At 42.5% G+C, this 11492-nt stretch overlaps 1 protein-coding gene across 6 annotated transcripts in view; it reads left to right on the top strand.

Moving 5' to 3' along the window:
* The first annotated feature begins 1371 nt into the window (after window positions 1-1371).
* DTNB (dystrobrevin beta) overlaps window positions 1372-11492 on the top strand; it is a 234708-nt gene continuing 224587 nt past the window's right edge. Inside the window, exon 1 of one of the 6 annotated variants that reach the window (XM_065928701.1) lies at window positions 1372-1584. The gene's annotated coding sequence lies outside the window, so the exon portion shown is untranslated. The remainder of the gene's footprint in view (window positions 1585-11492) is intronic. The other 5 variants (XM_065928696.1, XM_065928698.1, XM_065928700.1 and 2 more) reach the window with 5 other exon arrangements.

Here is an 11492-nt window from a genome sequence, read left to right as displayed (position 1 = left end):
AAGGATGCAAAACAATCACAAAATTCATGAGTGATAGATGATGCCAATTTTTTTTTTTTTTTTTGAGGAATGTTTACTCTCCTTAACAAAGTTGGTTACCAGCACTTCCTTCACCTTAGGGGTTTAAAAATAGGAAGATGAGAGCAGGAGGAAAAGGATGCTCTAAAGGCAGTCAGGCAGACCACAGCAGAAGGTGGCACGATCTGTTTTACTATAAGGGGCCAAAAAGCAGTGAAAAACCATACTCAAAGCACAGGGCACTAGGCTGTCTTAGCTTAGGGATTTACACCCGTCACCAACATACCAAAAGTCCTTAAATGACACTGTTGTTTTCAGCCTTAAATGATGTTGACAAGAATGATCCTATGGGGAGGGAGGGAGGGAGGGAGGTTCAAGAGGGAGGGAACATATGTATACCTATGGCTGATTCATGTTAATGTTTGGCAGAAACCAACACAATTCTGTAAAGCAAGTATCCTTCAATTAAAAAAATAAATTAAGAAAAAAGAATGATCTTTTGAGTTCTTAAGAAAAAAAAAGAAGACTTGCTGTTCCCCATGTGGCATCATCTCCTGTTTCACGTAGTTTGGAAAGGATTCTATCAAAAACGGATATTAAAAAGCTGATGCAGAAATGGTAATCCTCCATCTCTCTCTCTCTTCGTTTGCCCAAGCTGTTTACCTAGACTTTGATGCCCTCCCCCCCTCCTTTTTTCCCTCCTAGGACTCCTCTCTTTCTTCCTTGCAGGCTGAACACAGATGCCACCTCTTCCAGGAACCTCTCCGCATCGTCCAAGCGGAAGTGATCTCTTCCTCCTCTGAGCTCCCACAGCATCTCATAGCGGCTCTGGCTTTGCACGGGTCACCAGACCTGGTTGTTTACACGGCTGCTTTTCCACCAAGTTATGCGCTCCTGGAGACCGGGGACCGTGACCGTGACGGTGTACCCACACAGCACCTGGTACAGCGTTACAGAGCTGGGCACGGAGTCGGTGCTTAGTAAACAGTCTGCTGAGTTGAATTAATTTGGAAATACCACTCAGGGCAGTGTCTCCTGCTCCAGGCGCGGATGATGAATGATTTATGGGGGTGGTTCTTCGCATTCTTTACCTTGTAGTCATGTCGGGCCGAACATCCAGGTGGCGGGGTACATACCTTTGGAGTTGAAACGCACCTCCACCGCCCGCCGCCGGCTCCCAGGAAAGGCCCGCAGGGAGCAAGTTTCCCCCGCCCTCCCGGAACCGGGCCGCAGGGGGCGGGGTTCGAAGGGAACCCAGCCCGCCGGCCCGCCCCTCCTCGGCGCGGCGGAAGCCCCGCCCCCAGCCGCGCGCTCGCGCAGGCGGCGCGTGCCCGCCCCCAGCCCTGCGCCCTCGCGCCCTCGCGCCCTCGCACCGGGGGCGGGCTCGCTGCGCGTGCCGGGAGGGTAAGCGGCGCGAGCTGGGTGCCTGAGAACGTTCGCCGCGGGGACGGCTCCGGGGCCTGAGCCGGCGCAGTCACCCCCACAGCCGCGGGGGCCTGGCCGGAGGAGGCGGAGGAGGTTGCAGCAGCCGGAGACCTTCTCGACGCCCCCAGATCCGGCCGGGAAGTGAGTACGGCTAGGGTTTGCGGCGGCTGCCCCAGGCTGCGGGAAAGGAGCGCGGTGCCGGAGCCTCGCGCCCGCTAGGAGCGGGAAGGCGCCCGCGCAGCGCCCGCACCTCGGGAGCCTGCGGGGGTTTGCAGGGCCGGGAGCCGCCGGAGACGGCGCGCCGGGAGCCGGGGCCGCTGCACCGCGAGCGCTGTGAACGGAGACCGCGCCGCGCTCCCGGCCCTGGAGGGGCGAGCGGAGAGGATGGAGCGGACTCCCGGGCCGGCATTGCCGGCCTCTGAGCCCCGGGCCGGGGAGGGGGCTCCGGTGTTCCTATCGCGCTTTGGCCGGCGGGCACGGAGCCGGGGTGCGGGCGCTGGGTGATGCTGCCCGAGCCCGGCTTGGTGGGAGGAGGCTCTGCATTAGGTGTTGAAGGGGGCGAAGGAGGCAGGTCCTGGCAGAGGGCAGGTGAGGCAGGCAGGCCCTGGCAGAGGGAAGGGAATTTATTTCAGATCATCCCCAAACACTATTTCCCGAGGCGCCTAACTGTGACCCTCTACACCGAGGTCACCCTTTTAAGGAAAGTGTCCTGAGAGGAGGAAGGATGCAACTAACGTATGTTTGCTGTTAAATTCCTGTGCCAGGCCTTGGGATTAGGAAGACCTTCCAGCAGCCTCAGCAAGCAGTTTGTTGGTTAACTACCTTGGGTAGAGAACTTGGGTAGTCAGCACTGGGGTCGCAATTGTGTAAAGCACAACCATCATTTGCTACGTAGGTGCTGGCAGTTTTTGGTTGTAAAGGTTTGCGTATGAAATACAAAGCAGCTTTGGATTTTGTCTCTTTCAACTTTGTCTTCTTTCCAGTAGTATTGGGAAATTGGAGCCATAAAATTGCTTGGTTTGAGGATTAAAGCAGGAGAGTCAAGGAAGCTTGTGGGAGGTATTTGGGAGAGTTTTATAGACACTTCTGTGTAACATTTAAAGAGAGAGAAGGAAAAAAAGGAAATTGGAAAGAGGAAGTTCCCTTTCTTCCCAAGCAGCAGGCACTGAATACCTGCCTACTGCATGAATGAATGGACCAAGCAAGGTTTTGCTGTATTTTATGTGGAGCACTGTTGATCAGTGTGATGTTAGGGATGCTGATGGACTCCTCTTGTCCCTCAAGTTTCCTGTCTCTTTTTTGCCCTGTAAGAGGTTCTCAGGTCTGGGCTAAGCAGTGGCTAAGGTGATGGAGTTGTCATATCTTGTGGCCGTGCTGCCACTTTCACAACTTTATTCTGTGTTGACTGCCAGGAGCTTACTCCTTGGGTCATTGCTTCAAATCATCCCCTTCTGGCCCTTCTCTCTTCTGTCACTTGAAGAAGGGGAGAATGTCTGTCTAGAGAGCATGCTTTCATTTTTATCTTGGCTCTTGCATCTTAGATCTGTGGTCAGAGAATGTGACTGTGCTCTTGATGAGGGCTGGGACTCTGTGTTTTCCTGCCTTCATTGAATTTCTGGACTCTCAAGCTCCAGGCCGCTGTTTCAGTTGCCTGGGTTGCAGTGCCTGTTGGGTTACTTTGTCTGCCAAACTAAAACTTGACCTTTTATGAGTTCTGGGAGGATTTTTATCATACATCAATGGAATTACCTTTGAAGGGGGTTGTGTAGTCAGCGTAGTGTTGGCAGGACTTTTGAGTGTCCACTATGACTGAGAGAGAAAATTTCTACTTAGGAAGTCAGATTTAAAACCAATGGAATTGGTTTAAAGCACTTACTTTAAATCTCTCAGGACCTGTGTCTCCTTGTATAAAAATAAAATACTAATTCAAATTTGGCCTTGTGTGGTAAGCCTTGAAGAACTAAGTCAATTTCTCTTTAGTTTTAGGACGGTGCACTTAATTAAGAGTGCAACCATCAGGTGTCTACTATTTCTTATTTTGGGGTGCAGTACTTTAGGATGCCTTGTTCTCCGTTTTCTCAGTAATATTGTGTTTTATTTATTTATATACTTAGTTTACATTTAGAAGTGTTCGTCTTTCAGTCATGTCTGACTCTGCGACCCAATGGACTATAACCTGCCAGGCTCCTCTGTCCATGGAATTCTCCAGGCAAGATTACTGGAGTGGGTTGCCATTTATTTCTAAATCACCTTTATTGATGTTTGCACAGATGTCCTGTGCAGAGTTGGTGGAGTTTGAAAAACGTATGTACAAATCTTCCTCAGCTTCTGATGAGGTTGCGTCTGATAAACCCACTGTAAATTGAAAGTACAATAGGTTAAAAATGCATTTAATACACCTCAGCTGCCAAACATCATAGCTTAAGCTAGCCTACCTTAAACATGCTTAGAACACTTACATTAACCTACAGTTGGGCAAAATCATCTAAAACACAATGCCTGTGTTATGATAAAGTGTTGAATGTTCCATGTAATTTACTGAAACTGTACTGAAAGTGAAAAGCAGAATGATTGTAAGTGTCTCAGCTGTTTATCCTGGTGATCTTGTGGCTGACCAGGAACTGCAGATCTTTGCCACTGCCCAGCGTCACGAGTATCTTACTGCATATTGCTAGCCAGGGGAAGGGTCAAAATTCAGATTTGAAGTAGTTTCTCTTGAATGTGTATTGCTTTTGCACCATCGTGAAGTCAAAAATCATGTCAAATGATCGTAACTTGGGAACTGTCTACTTTGTAACCAACTATGCCAACAAAGATAAAGAAATTTGCATCACTCCAGAAACTCCCTCATGCTGGTTTGCAATATCCTCATTTCCTCTTACTTTATTTATTTCTAGTTACACAAGCATCAGGGCCCTGGCATTGGTGCAGGAAGTATACTGCTGGGTTTTAGGGGTTGCCATTCACACAGGAATCCTTGTGAGTGGCAGTCCCTGGGGTTGCGTCCTGCAGCTGTGCAAATGGCTCATGAATGCACACTTTCTCATAAAAGGCCCAAACAGTACATACAGAAGAAAAGCCCCCTTGACCCACTCCCTTCTCCACTGAAACTGCAGTTATCAGTTTGTTGTGATTCTTTCAGACCTTACCCTACGTATTATCATCTACATATAGGTAATAAAAATAGGATTCCCCCCACAACCACATTAATGGCATGATTCTATACACACAGGTCTGCAACATTCTAACAGAATGCCTGAGATCTTTCCATGATGGAACACTAAGATCTACCTGATTCTTCTTGATTCCTACACAATCCCATATGTAGTACGTATTGTACAGTAGTTTATTTAATCCTCTGCTCATTTAAGTAAAGTGAAGTCCTGTCGCTCAGTCACGTCCGACTCTTTGCGACCCCATGGACTATAGCCTACCAGGCTCCTCTGTCCATGGGATTTTCCAGGCAAGAGTACTGGAGCGGGTTGCCATTTCCTTCTCCAGAGGATATTCCCCATCCAGGGATCGAACCTGGGTCTCCCGCATTGTAGGCAGACACTTTACTGTCTGAGCCACACAGGGAAGTCTGCTCATTAGTGGCCGTTAAAGCTGTTGGCCATTTTACACATTGTTGTAGTGAGTAAAAAGTAGAATTGCTGGGTCAAAGGAGTATATGCTTTAAATTAGTTGATGGAGATTTAACCATGTTGCCTCGTGTAGTCCGGTTCATTTATTTTTAAATACTGAGTAGTGTTCAGTTGTAGACTTAAATCACTGTTTATGGGTCCTTTGGTCGCTGTGGGACAGTTAAGTTACTTTGGATACTAATTCATAGGTGGACTTATGTGTTGCCCGTGTATCCTGCCAGTCAGAGGCTTGCTAACAATGTCTTCCGTTGTTTACAAGTTTTACATTCTAATGTGTTTATGAAAAAATTTACATTAAATAAAAAAAAATTGTTTCCCTGTCTAGTTTAAGTAATTTTCTCTGGCCCAGGGTATGAATTAGATATATCTGTATTTTCTTCTAAAATTAAAAAAAAAGGTTTTGCTTTCTGTGTGGTGTTCCTATATGGAATAACGGAGTGATGTGATTTTCTTTTTCAATTTGCATAACCACTTTTTCAACACTTTTTTTCATTTTTTTTTTTTTAAATTATTTATTTAGCTGTGCTGTCAGGAAGCATTTAACAGGAGGCTTCCTGTGTGCAGTTTGGGATCTGTCATGAATCCTCTGTTCCTTATTAATTCCTGAATATTCAGGAATTAAGAGGAGAGGCAAGCCTCTCTGGGGACTGAGGAATGCATGCATTTCCTTCGTTAGTTTTTCCATATGGTGAAAAGTAACTATTTACTACCCTCTTTTGATATGGATCGCCTTTTGGCCTTCTGGCCTCTATTGCTCCTTGCTTCCTTGGTAAACTGGTAAAGTCTGGTCTCTTGATCTTTATGTAAAGAAGCTACTGGTATATATACTCTTATAGAATTCAGTAAAGCACCCTTGTTCCATCAGAGCTTGGGTCCCCGTGTCTTTCTTTCTTTCTCTTTCTCTCTATTTCTGGCTGATTCCCTGGAGTGCGAAGGCTGGCTGTGTAACCCAGGGGATACTAGCCTCTTTCCTTCTTTCACTTTTTCATCGTTGACTCAGAACCACCAGGTTCCGGTCCATTAAAGGACCCTAACACTGTGCCAGGTCTTAGTTGTGACATGTGCGATCTAGTTCCCTGACCAGGGATTAAACCCAGGCCCCTTGCATTGGGAATCTTAGCCACTGGACCACCAGGGAAGTTCCTCTCATATTTTTTTTTATTGTGGTAAAATATGCATAACATAAAATTTACTTTTTAAATCATTGCTAAATGTACAGTTCTGTGGCATTAAATGCGTTTACATTGTTGTGTAACCATCACTCTCCATTTACAGAATGGATTTCCATTTCCATTTTTATCTTTCTCAACTGAAACTCTGTATCCATTAAACACTAACTTCCCACTCTTCTCCCTCCATCCCCTGGCAACCACCATTCTGCTTTCTGTCTCTGTGAACTTGACTACTAGAGGTACTTCACATAAGTGAAATCAAACATTTGTTACTATATTTGTGACAATATTTGTTACAACTGGTGAATAAATATGATACATTATTATTAACTTAAGTTCATGTTTATATTAGAGTTTTGCTCTTTTGTGTTGTGCAGTTCTCTGCGGTTTGACAAATGCAAAATGTTATCACATGACATTTCATGAAATGTCATTGTAGTATCACACAGAATAATTCCTTTTTTTTTTTTCACACAGAATAATTTCACTGCCCCCAAATCCCCTGTATTCCACCCATTCATTCCTCCTTCCCTTCTTCTGAGTTCCTGGTAGCCACTGATCATTTTACTGTGTCTATAGTTTAGTCTTTTCCAGAATGTCATATAGTTTGGATCATATAGTGTTGTAGCCTTTCAGACTGGTCTCTTTCACGTAGCGTTATGCTTTTAAGTTTCCTCTGTGTCTTGTCTTGGCTTGATAGCGTCTTTCTTTTTATTGCTGAATAATAATTCATTATATGAAAAGTACCACAGTTTTGTTTATCCATTCATCTGTTGAGGGACATCTTGGTTACTTCTAGCTTTTGGCAGTTATGAATAAAGCTTCTATAACTATTCATGTGCAGGTTTTTGTGTGGACATAGGTTTTCAGCTTTCTTGAGTAAATACCTAGAAGCATGATTGCTGTGTGGTATGTTTAGCTTTGTGAGAAACTGCCTGTCTTCCAAAGTGGCTGTCCAGTTTTGCACTCCCAATAATTTAAAAAGCATATATCCTAGCACCCTAAATGTACTTAAAAAAATAAGTCTTTGTCAGACAGTTCTGTAAAATTAAGCTTCATCTGGTATGGATTTATATTCTCGTTGTTGCTTTTATGGGCTGTCTTTCTTAGCGTTTTACTTCTATATGTTTTGAAGTTTTGATTTGTGGACTCAAAAAAAAAAAAAAAAAGAGGAAGAGAACTGCTGATTTTGTTTCTCTTAGTTCTGTGGTCACCATTCTCTGGTGATATTTCAAGTGCTTCCATTGATTGACTGGACTCTAGCCAAGAAATCAGATCTGGTAATGGTCAGGGTCCTGCTCTTAGAGGTAATTTGGGCTATTTGAGATCCACTCTTAGTGTGTGTAAGTGTCTTGATTCAATTCCTGGTCGTGAGGCTGTGTTTTTTCTTCTCGCCTTTCAGAGCCCAGAGCGCCATATAAGCCATAGTTCTAGGCAGAGGCCGACAGTGATATTTTCTAGCTTCCTTTGAGCTCTAGCCTCGTCCTTGACCTTGAACAGTGAATCCGGCTCGGGTCTCCCCTTCTCTGCAGCTCCTTGGCTGTGTGTCCCTGTGGCCTTGCAGGAAGTCTGCACCTGTTCTAGACTCAGAGTCCAGCAGACCTGCAGCTTTGGTCCTGCTCACAGTTTTGTGTATCTGTTCTGTTTCTGCTCCAGGTGGAGGCTTATCTTGTTTTTGAGCCTTTTCAGTAGCTTATAAATATATTAAAAAAATATCTTTTATGATGTATTTGGAGCAAAGGGGATACATTCAAGTGTTTATTTACTGTGCTGCTTTGACTGGAAGACTTAATTGATCAGGCGTCTTACTAAGCTTTATACCACTTATCTTGTTTTTTGTGTTACTGCAATGCCTAGACCCTCCAGAGCAAAAGTTGAATAGGAAAAGTTGAATGCCCAATGATAACGGGCATTTTAGTCTTTTTCCTGAATGGAAATACTTCCAGTGTTTCACTGTTAGATATGATACTTACTAAAGGTTTCTGGTATATGTCTTTTGTCAATTTAAGGAAGTTTCCTTCTAGGTTTGTATTTTTATTGGGTGTTGAGTTTTATTGAGGGCTTTTTTGGCATTTGTTGAAATTATCATTGTTTTCTCTTTAGTATATTAACAGTAGGACAGACCTTTCTGAGTTGTAGATAACTGAGAGAAACAGATATATTGCATGATTTATTTGTTAATGCATTTTTAACTTTAAATGAACTTTTAAAGAAAATACATTTTGCTCTTGAGTTTTTATGTATTAACAATATTGTTTCTAAGTCCAACTCTTTTGCAACCCCATGGGCTGTAGACCACCAGGCTCCTCTGTGCGTGGGATTTTCCAGGCAAGAATACTGGCATGGGTTGCCATTTCCTTTTCCAAGGGATCTTCTCAACCTAGGGATCAAGCGTGTATCTCCTGCATTGGCAGGTGGATTCTTTACCACTGAGCCACCTGGGAAGCCTATTCATAATGTTATATATAAGCTGTATTGTATGCTATATTGCAGCATTTCAGTAATAATTAGGTTTGGACTAAATATTCCTGTACTTAAGCCTCACTATAATCAAATAGTGTACAGTAAAAAAAAAATATTTTTTTTGTGGGGTAACTTTTGGGACTCTCTAAGGACTTTTTTTAGCCCCAACCATTCCAGCTTCTTCTGGTTTCTTTTCTAGATTCTTTAAGTGTTTTTTTTTTTTTTTTAATTTTATCTCTGCTTGCTCTGTCTCTACTTGCCAGAGAGAGACTTTCTTCTGCAACTAATAATTACTGACAGTATGTCAAGAGATTTTCAAGATAATGGCTACACTTTTAACTTTACAACTGTGGAAGCATCTGCAATGTTTGAGGGAGGAAAAGAGCTCAGAGAAGTTAAAATTTGTTTAGGGCAGCACAGCTCATTAGTGATAGGAGTGATATTTGAACCAGGTCCGACTTTAAAGCCCATTTTCTTTCTACATCCTGTCTCTAAACAAGACTTTTATGTTCCAAGTTCAACTTGGTCTTTGTTTTTGGCTTACCCAAATGATCCCTGAGCATGGTGATATGATCACTTTGTGTCTCTAATGTGGTTGCCATGAAAGACTGTTGGTTTAGCCAGGTACTTTGTTGCTTTTTTAGCAGTGTGATGTTTTACATGTTCTTGAGCAGTTTCTTATAGTGACTAGACCTTTTTAAACTGCGCAAACAAAAATAGAATAAACAGTATCATGATTAAGCATGTGGTCTCCCAAGTAAACTAATTTTGGACCTTGAGTTTATTTTCCTTTAACTTTTTAAATATTGTGAAATATTGACCCTCAAAGAGGTATAGAGAATAAAAATAGTGAATACCTGTGTACATACCACTTAAGAAACTAGGCTCCTTTAAAAGCTGAACCTCCACTCCTTCCCAGTTGTATCGCCTCCCCTTCTGAGAAAATCACTGTTTTGTACTTGATGCTTTTCATTCCTGTATATATTTTCATACTTTCATTACATATGTAAATAGCCCTAAAATGTACATTATTGTCTTGCATTAAAAAACTCTCTATATTAACAGTATTATTTTTGTCTTTCTGTAGCTTTTTTTTTCTTTCAGTATTTTGAGACCCATCCATATGGACTCTATGTAGCTCTGAAAGTGAAAGTCGCTCAGTCTTGTACGACTCTGCAACCCCATAGATTCTGTCCATGGAATTCTCCAGGCTAGAATACTGGAGTGGGTAGCCTTTCCCTTCTCCAGGGGATCTTCCCAACCCAGGGATCAAACCCAGGTCTCCTACATTGCAGATGAATTCTTTACCAGCTGAGCCACAAGGAAAGCCCAAGAATACTGGAGTGGGTAGCCTATCCCTTCTCCAACGGATCGTCCTGACCCAGGAATCGAACTGGGGTCTCCTGCATCGCAGGTGGATTCTTTACCAGCTGAGCTATCAGGGAAGCCCATATGTAGCTCTAGTGGATTCATTTTCTTGGCTGTACAGGATTCTGTTATTGGGCTAGATCACAGTTTATTTTTATGTTTTCCTGTGGATTGATAATTAATGTGCTCTGTTTTTTTTTTTTCTTGCTGTTACAGAAAATGTTGTTTTGAATATTCTTGTCATGTCTCTGCGCACAGTGCATGTCTTTTATAGTGTGTACTTGGAGTAACCCATTGGTATGCATGCCATGCGCATCTTCAACCTTTGTGGTAATTGCTAGATTTCACCCTGAAGTGGTTTCCCAATTAACATTCACACTAGTGATGTGTGACTTCTGGCCCTTCCCTGCCTTCTCAACCCTTAGTGTTTTAGATTTTATAATTTTGCAAATCTGCTGGATATACCATGCAGTCTTATTTTTATATTTTTTATATTAATCTTACATGTTTTTCTGATTACTAGTGAGTTTGAACATTGCTCTGTGTTTTTAATTGGCTCTTGAGTTTTCCTCTTCTGTGATTTGCTTGTTTTTTATCATTTACCTGTTCTTCTGCTGTGTTGTCTTTTTCATGTTGATTTATAAGTTTAAAATACATTTTTGATGCTAATATTTCACATAGATGGCTTCAAATTTCTTTTTCCAGTTTGTGGCTTTTCTTTAAAAAATTAAAAAAATGTTTTATTTGGCTGTGCTGGGTTTTAGTTTGGGCATGCAGACTCTTAGTTGCAGCATGCGGGACTTAGATCCCTGGCTCAGGATTGAACCTGGGCCTCCTGCATTGGGAGCTCAGAGTTTTAGCGACTGGACCACTAAGGATGTCCGTCTTTTAAAACTTAAAAAAAAAAAAAACCTTTTGGTGCATTAACGGTATAGATTTGTGGTTTTAATTTGTTGTTTATAAATCTTCCCTACAGACCATAGGCCGAAAAATTATCCTACTGTCTTCACATTTAGAAAGGTGGTATAATTGACCAGGATTTAGAGGTTCTGGGTTTCTATCTCTATTTCTTTATTGTGACATACAAGTATGGCCTGAGACTAGACATTTTATTTATTTGGATGTGCAAAATATGAGACCTGGGTTAGGTTATTTCTCAGCCCTCACATTCTGATTCTCTTGCTTTTTTGTGGTCTTTGTAACTGATAATTAATCATTGCTACCAACATCTTAAATGAAATTAAAAATATGAGAACTTAGAAATGAAATTAACATCTAGGATTTTGGTGTGAAGGCTGCACATTGCATTTGTGATAAAAAAGAAATACAAATAATTTGACTTAGGTTGGAACACGTTTAACTGATCTTCCTTTTTTCACTTAATTCCAAAGTCATTTGAAAA

The sequence above is a fragment of the Muntiacus reevesi genome, chromosome 3 (assembly GCF_963930625.1).
Source record: "Muntiacus reevesi chromosome 3, mMunRee1.1, whole genome shotgun sequence".
Taxonomy (NCBI): Eukaryota; Metazoa; Chordata; class Mammalia; order Artiodactyla; family Cervidae; genus Muntiacus; species Muntiacus reevesi.
This window is presented reverse-complemented; position numbering and strand designations above follow the sequence as displayed.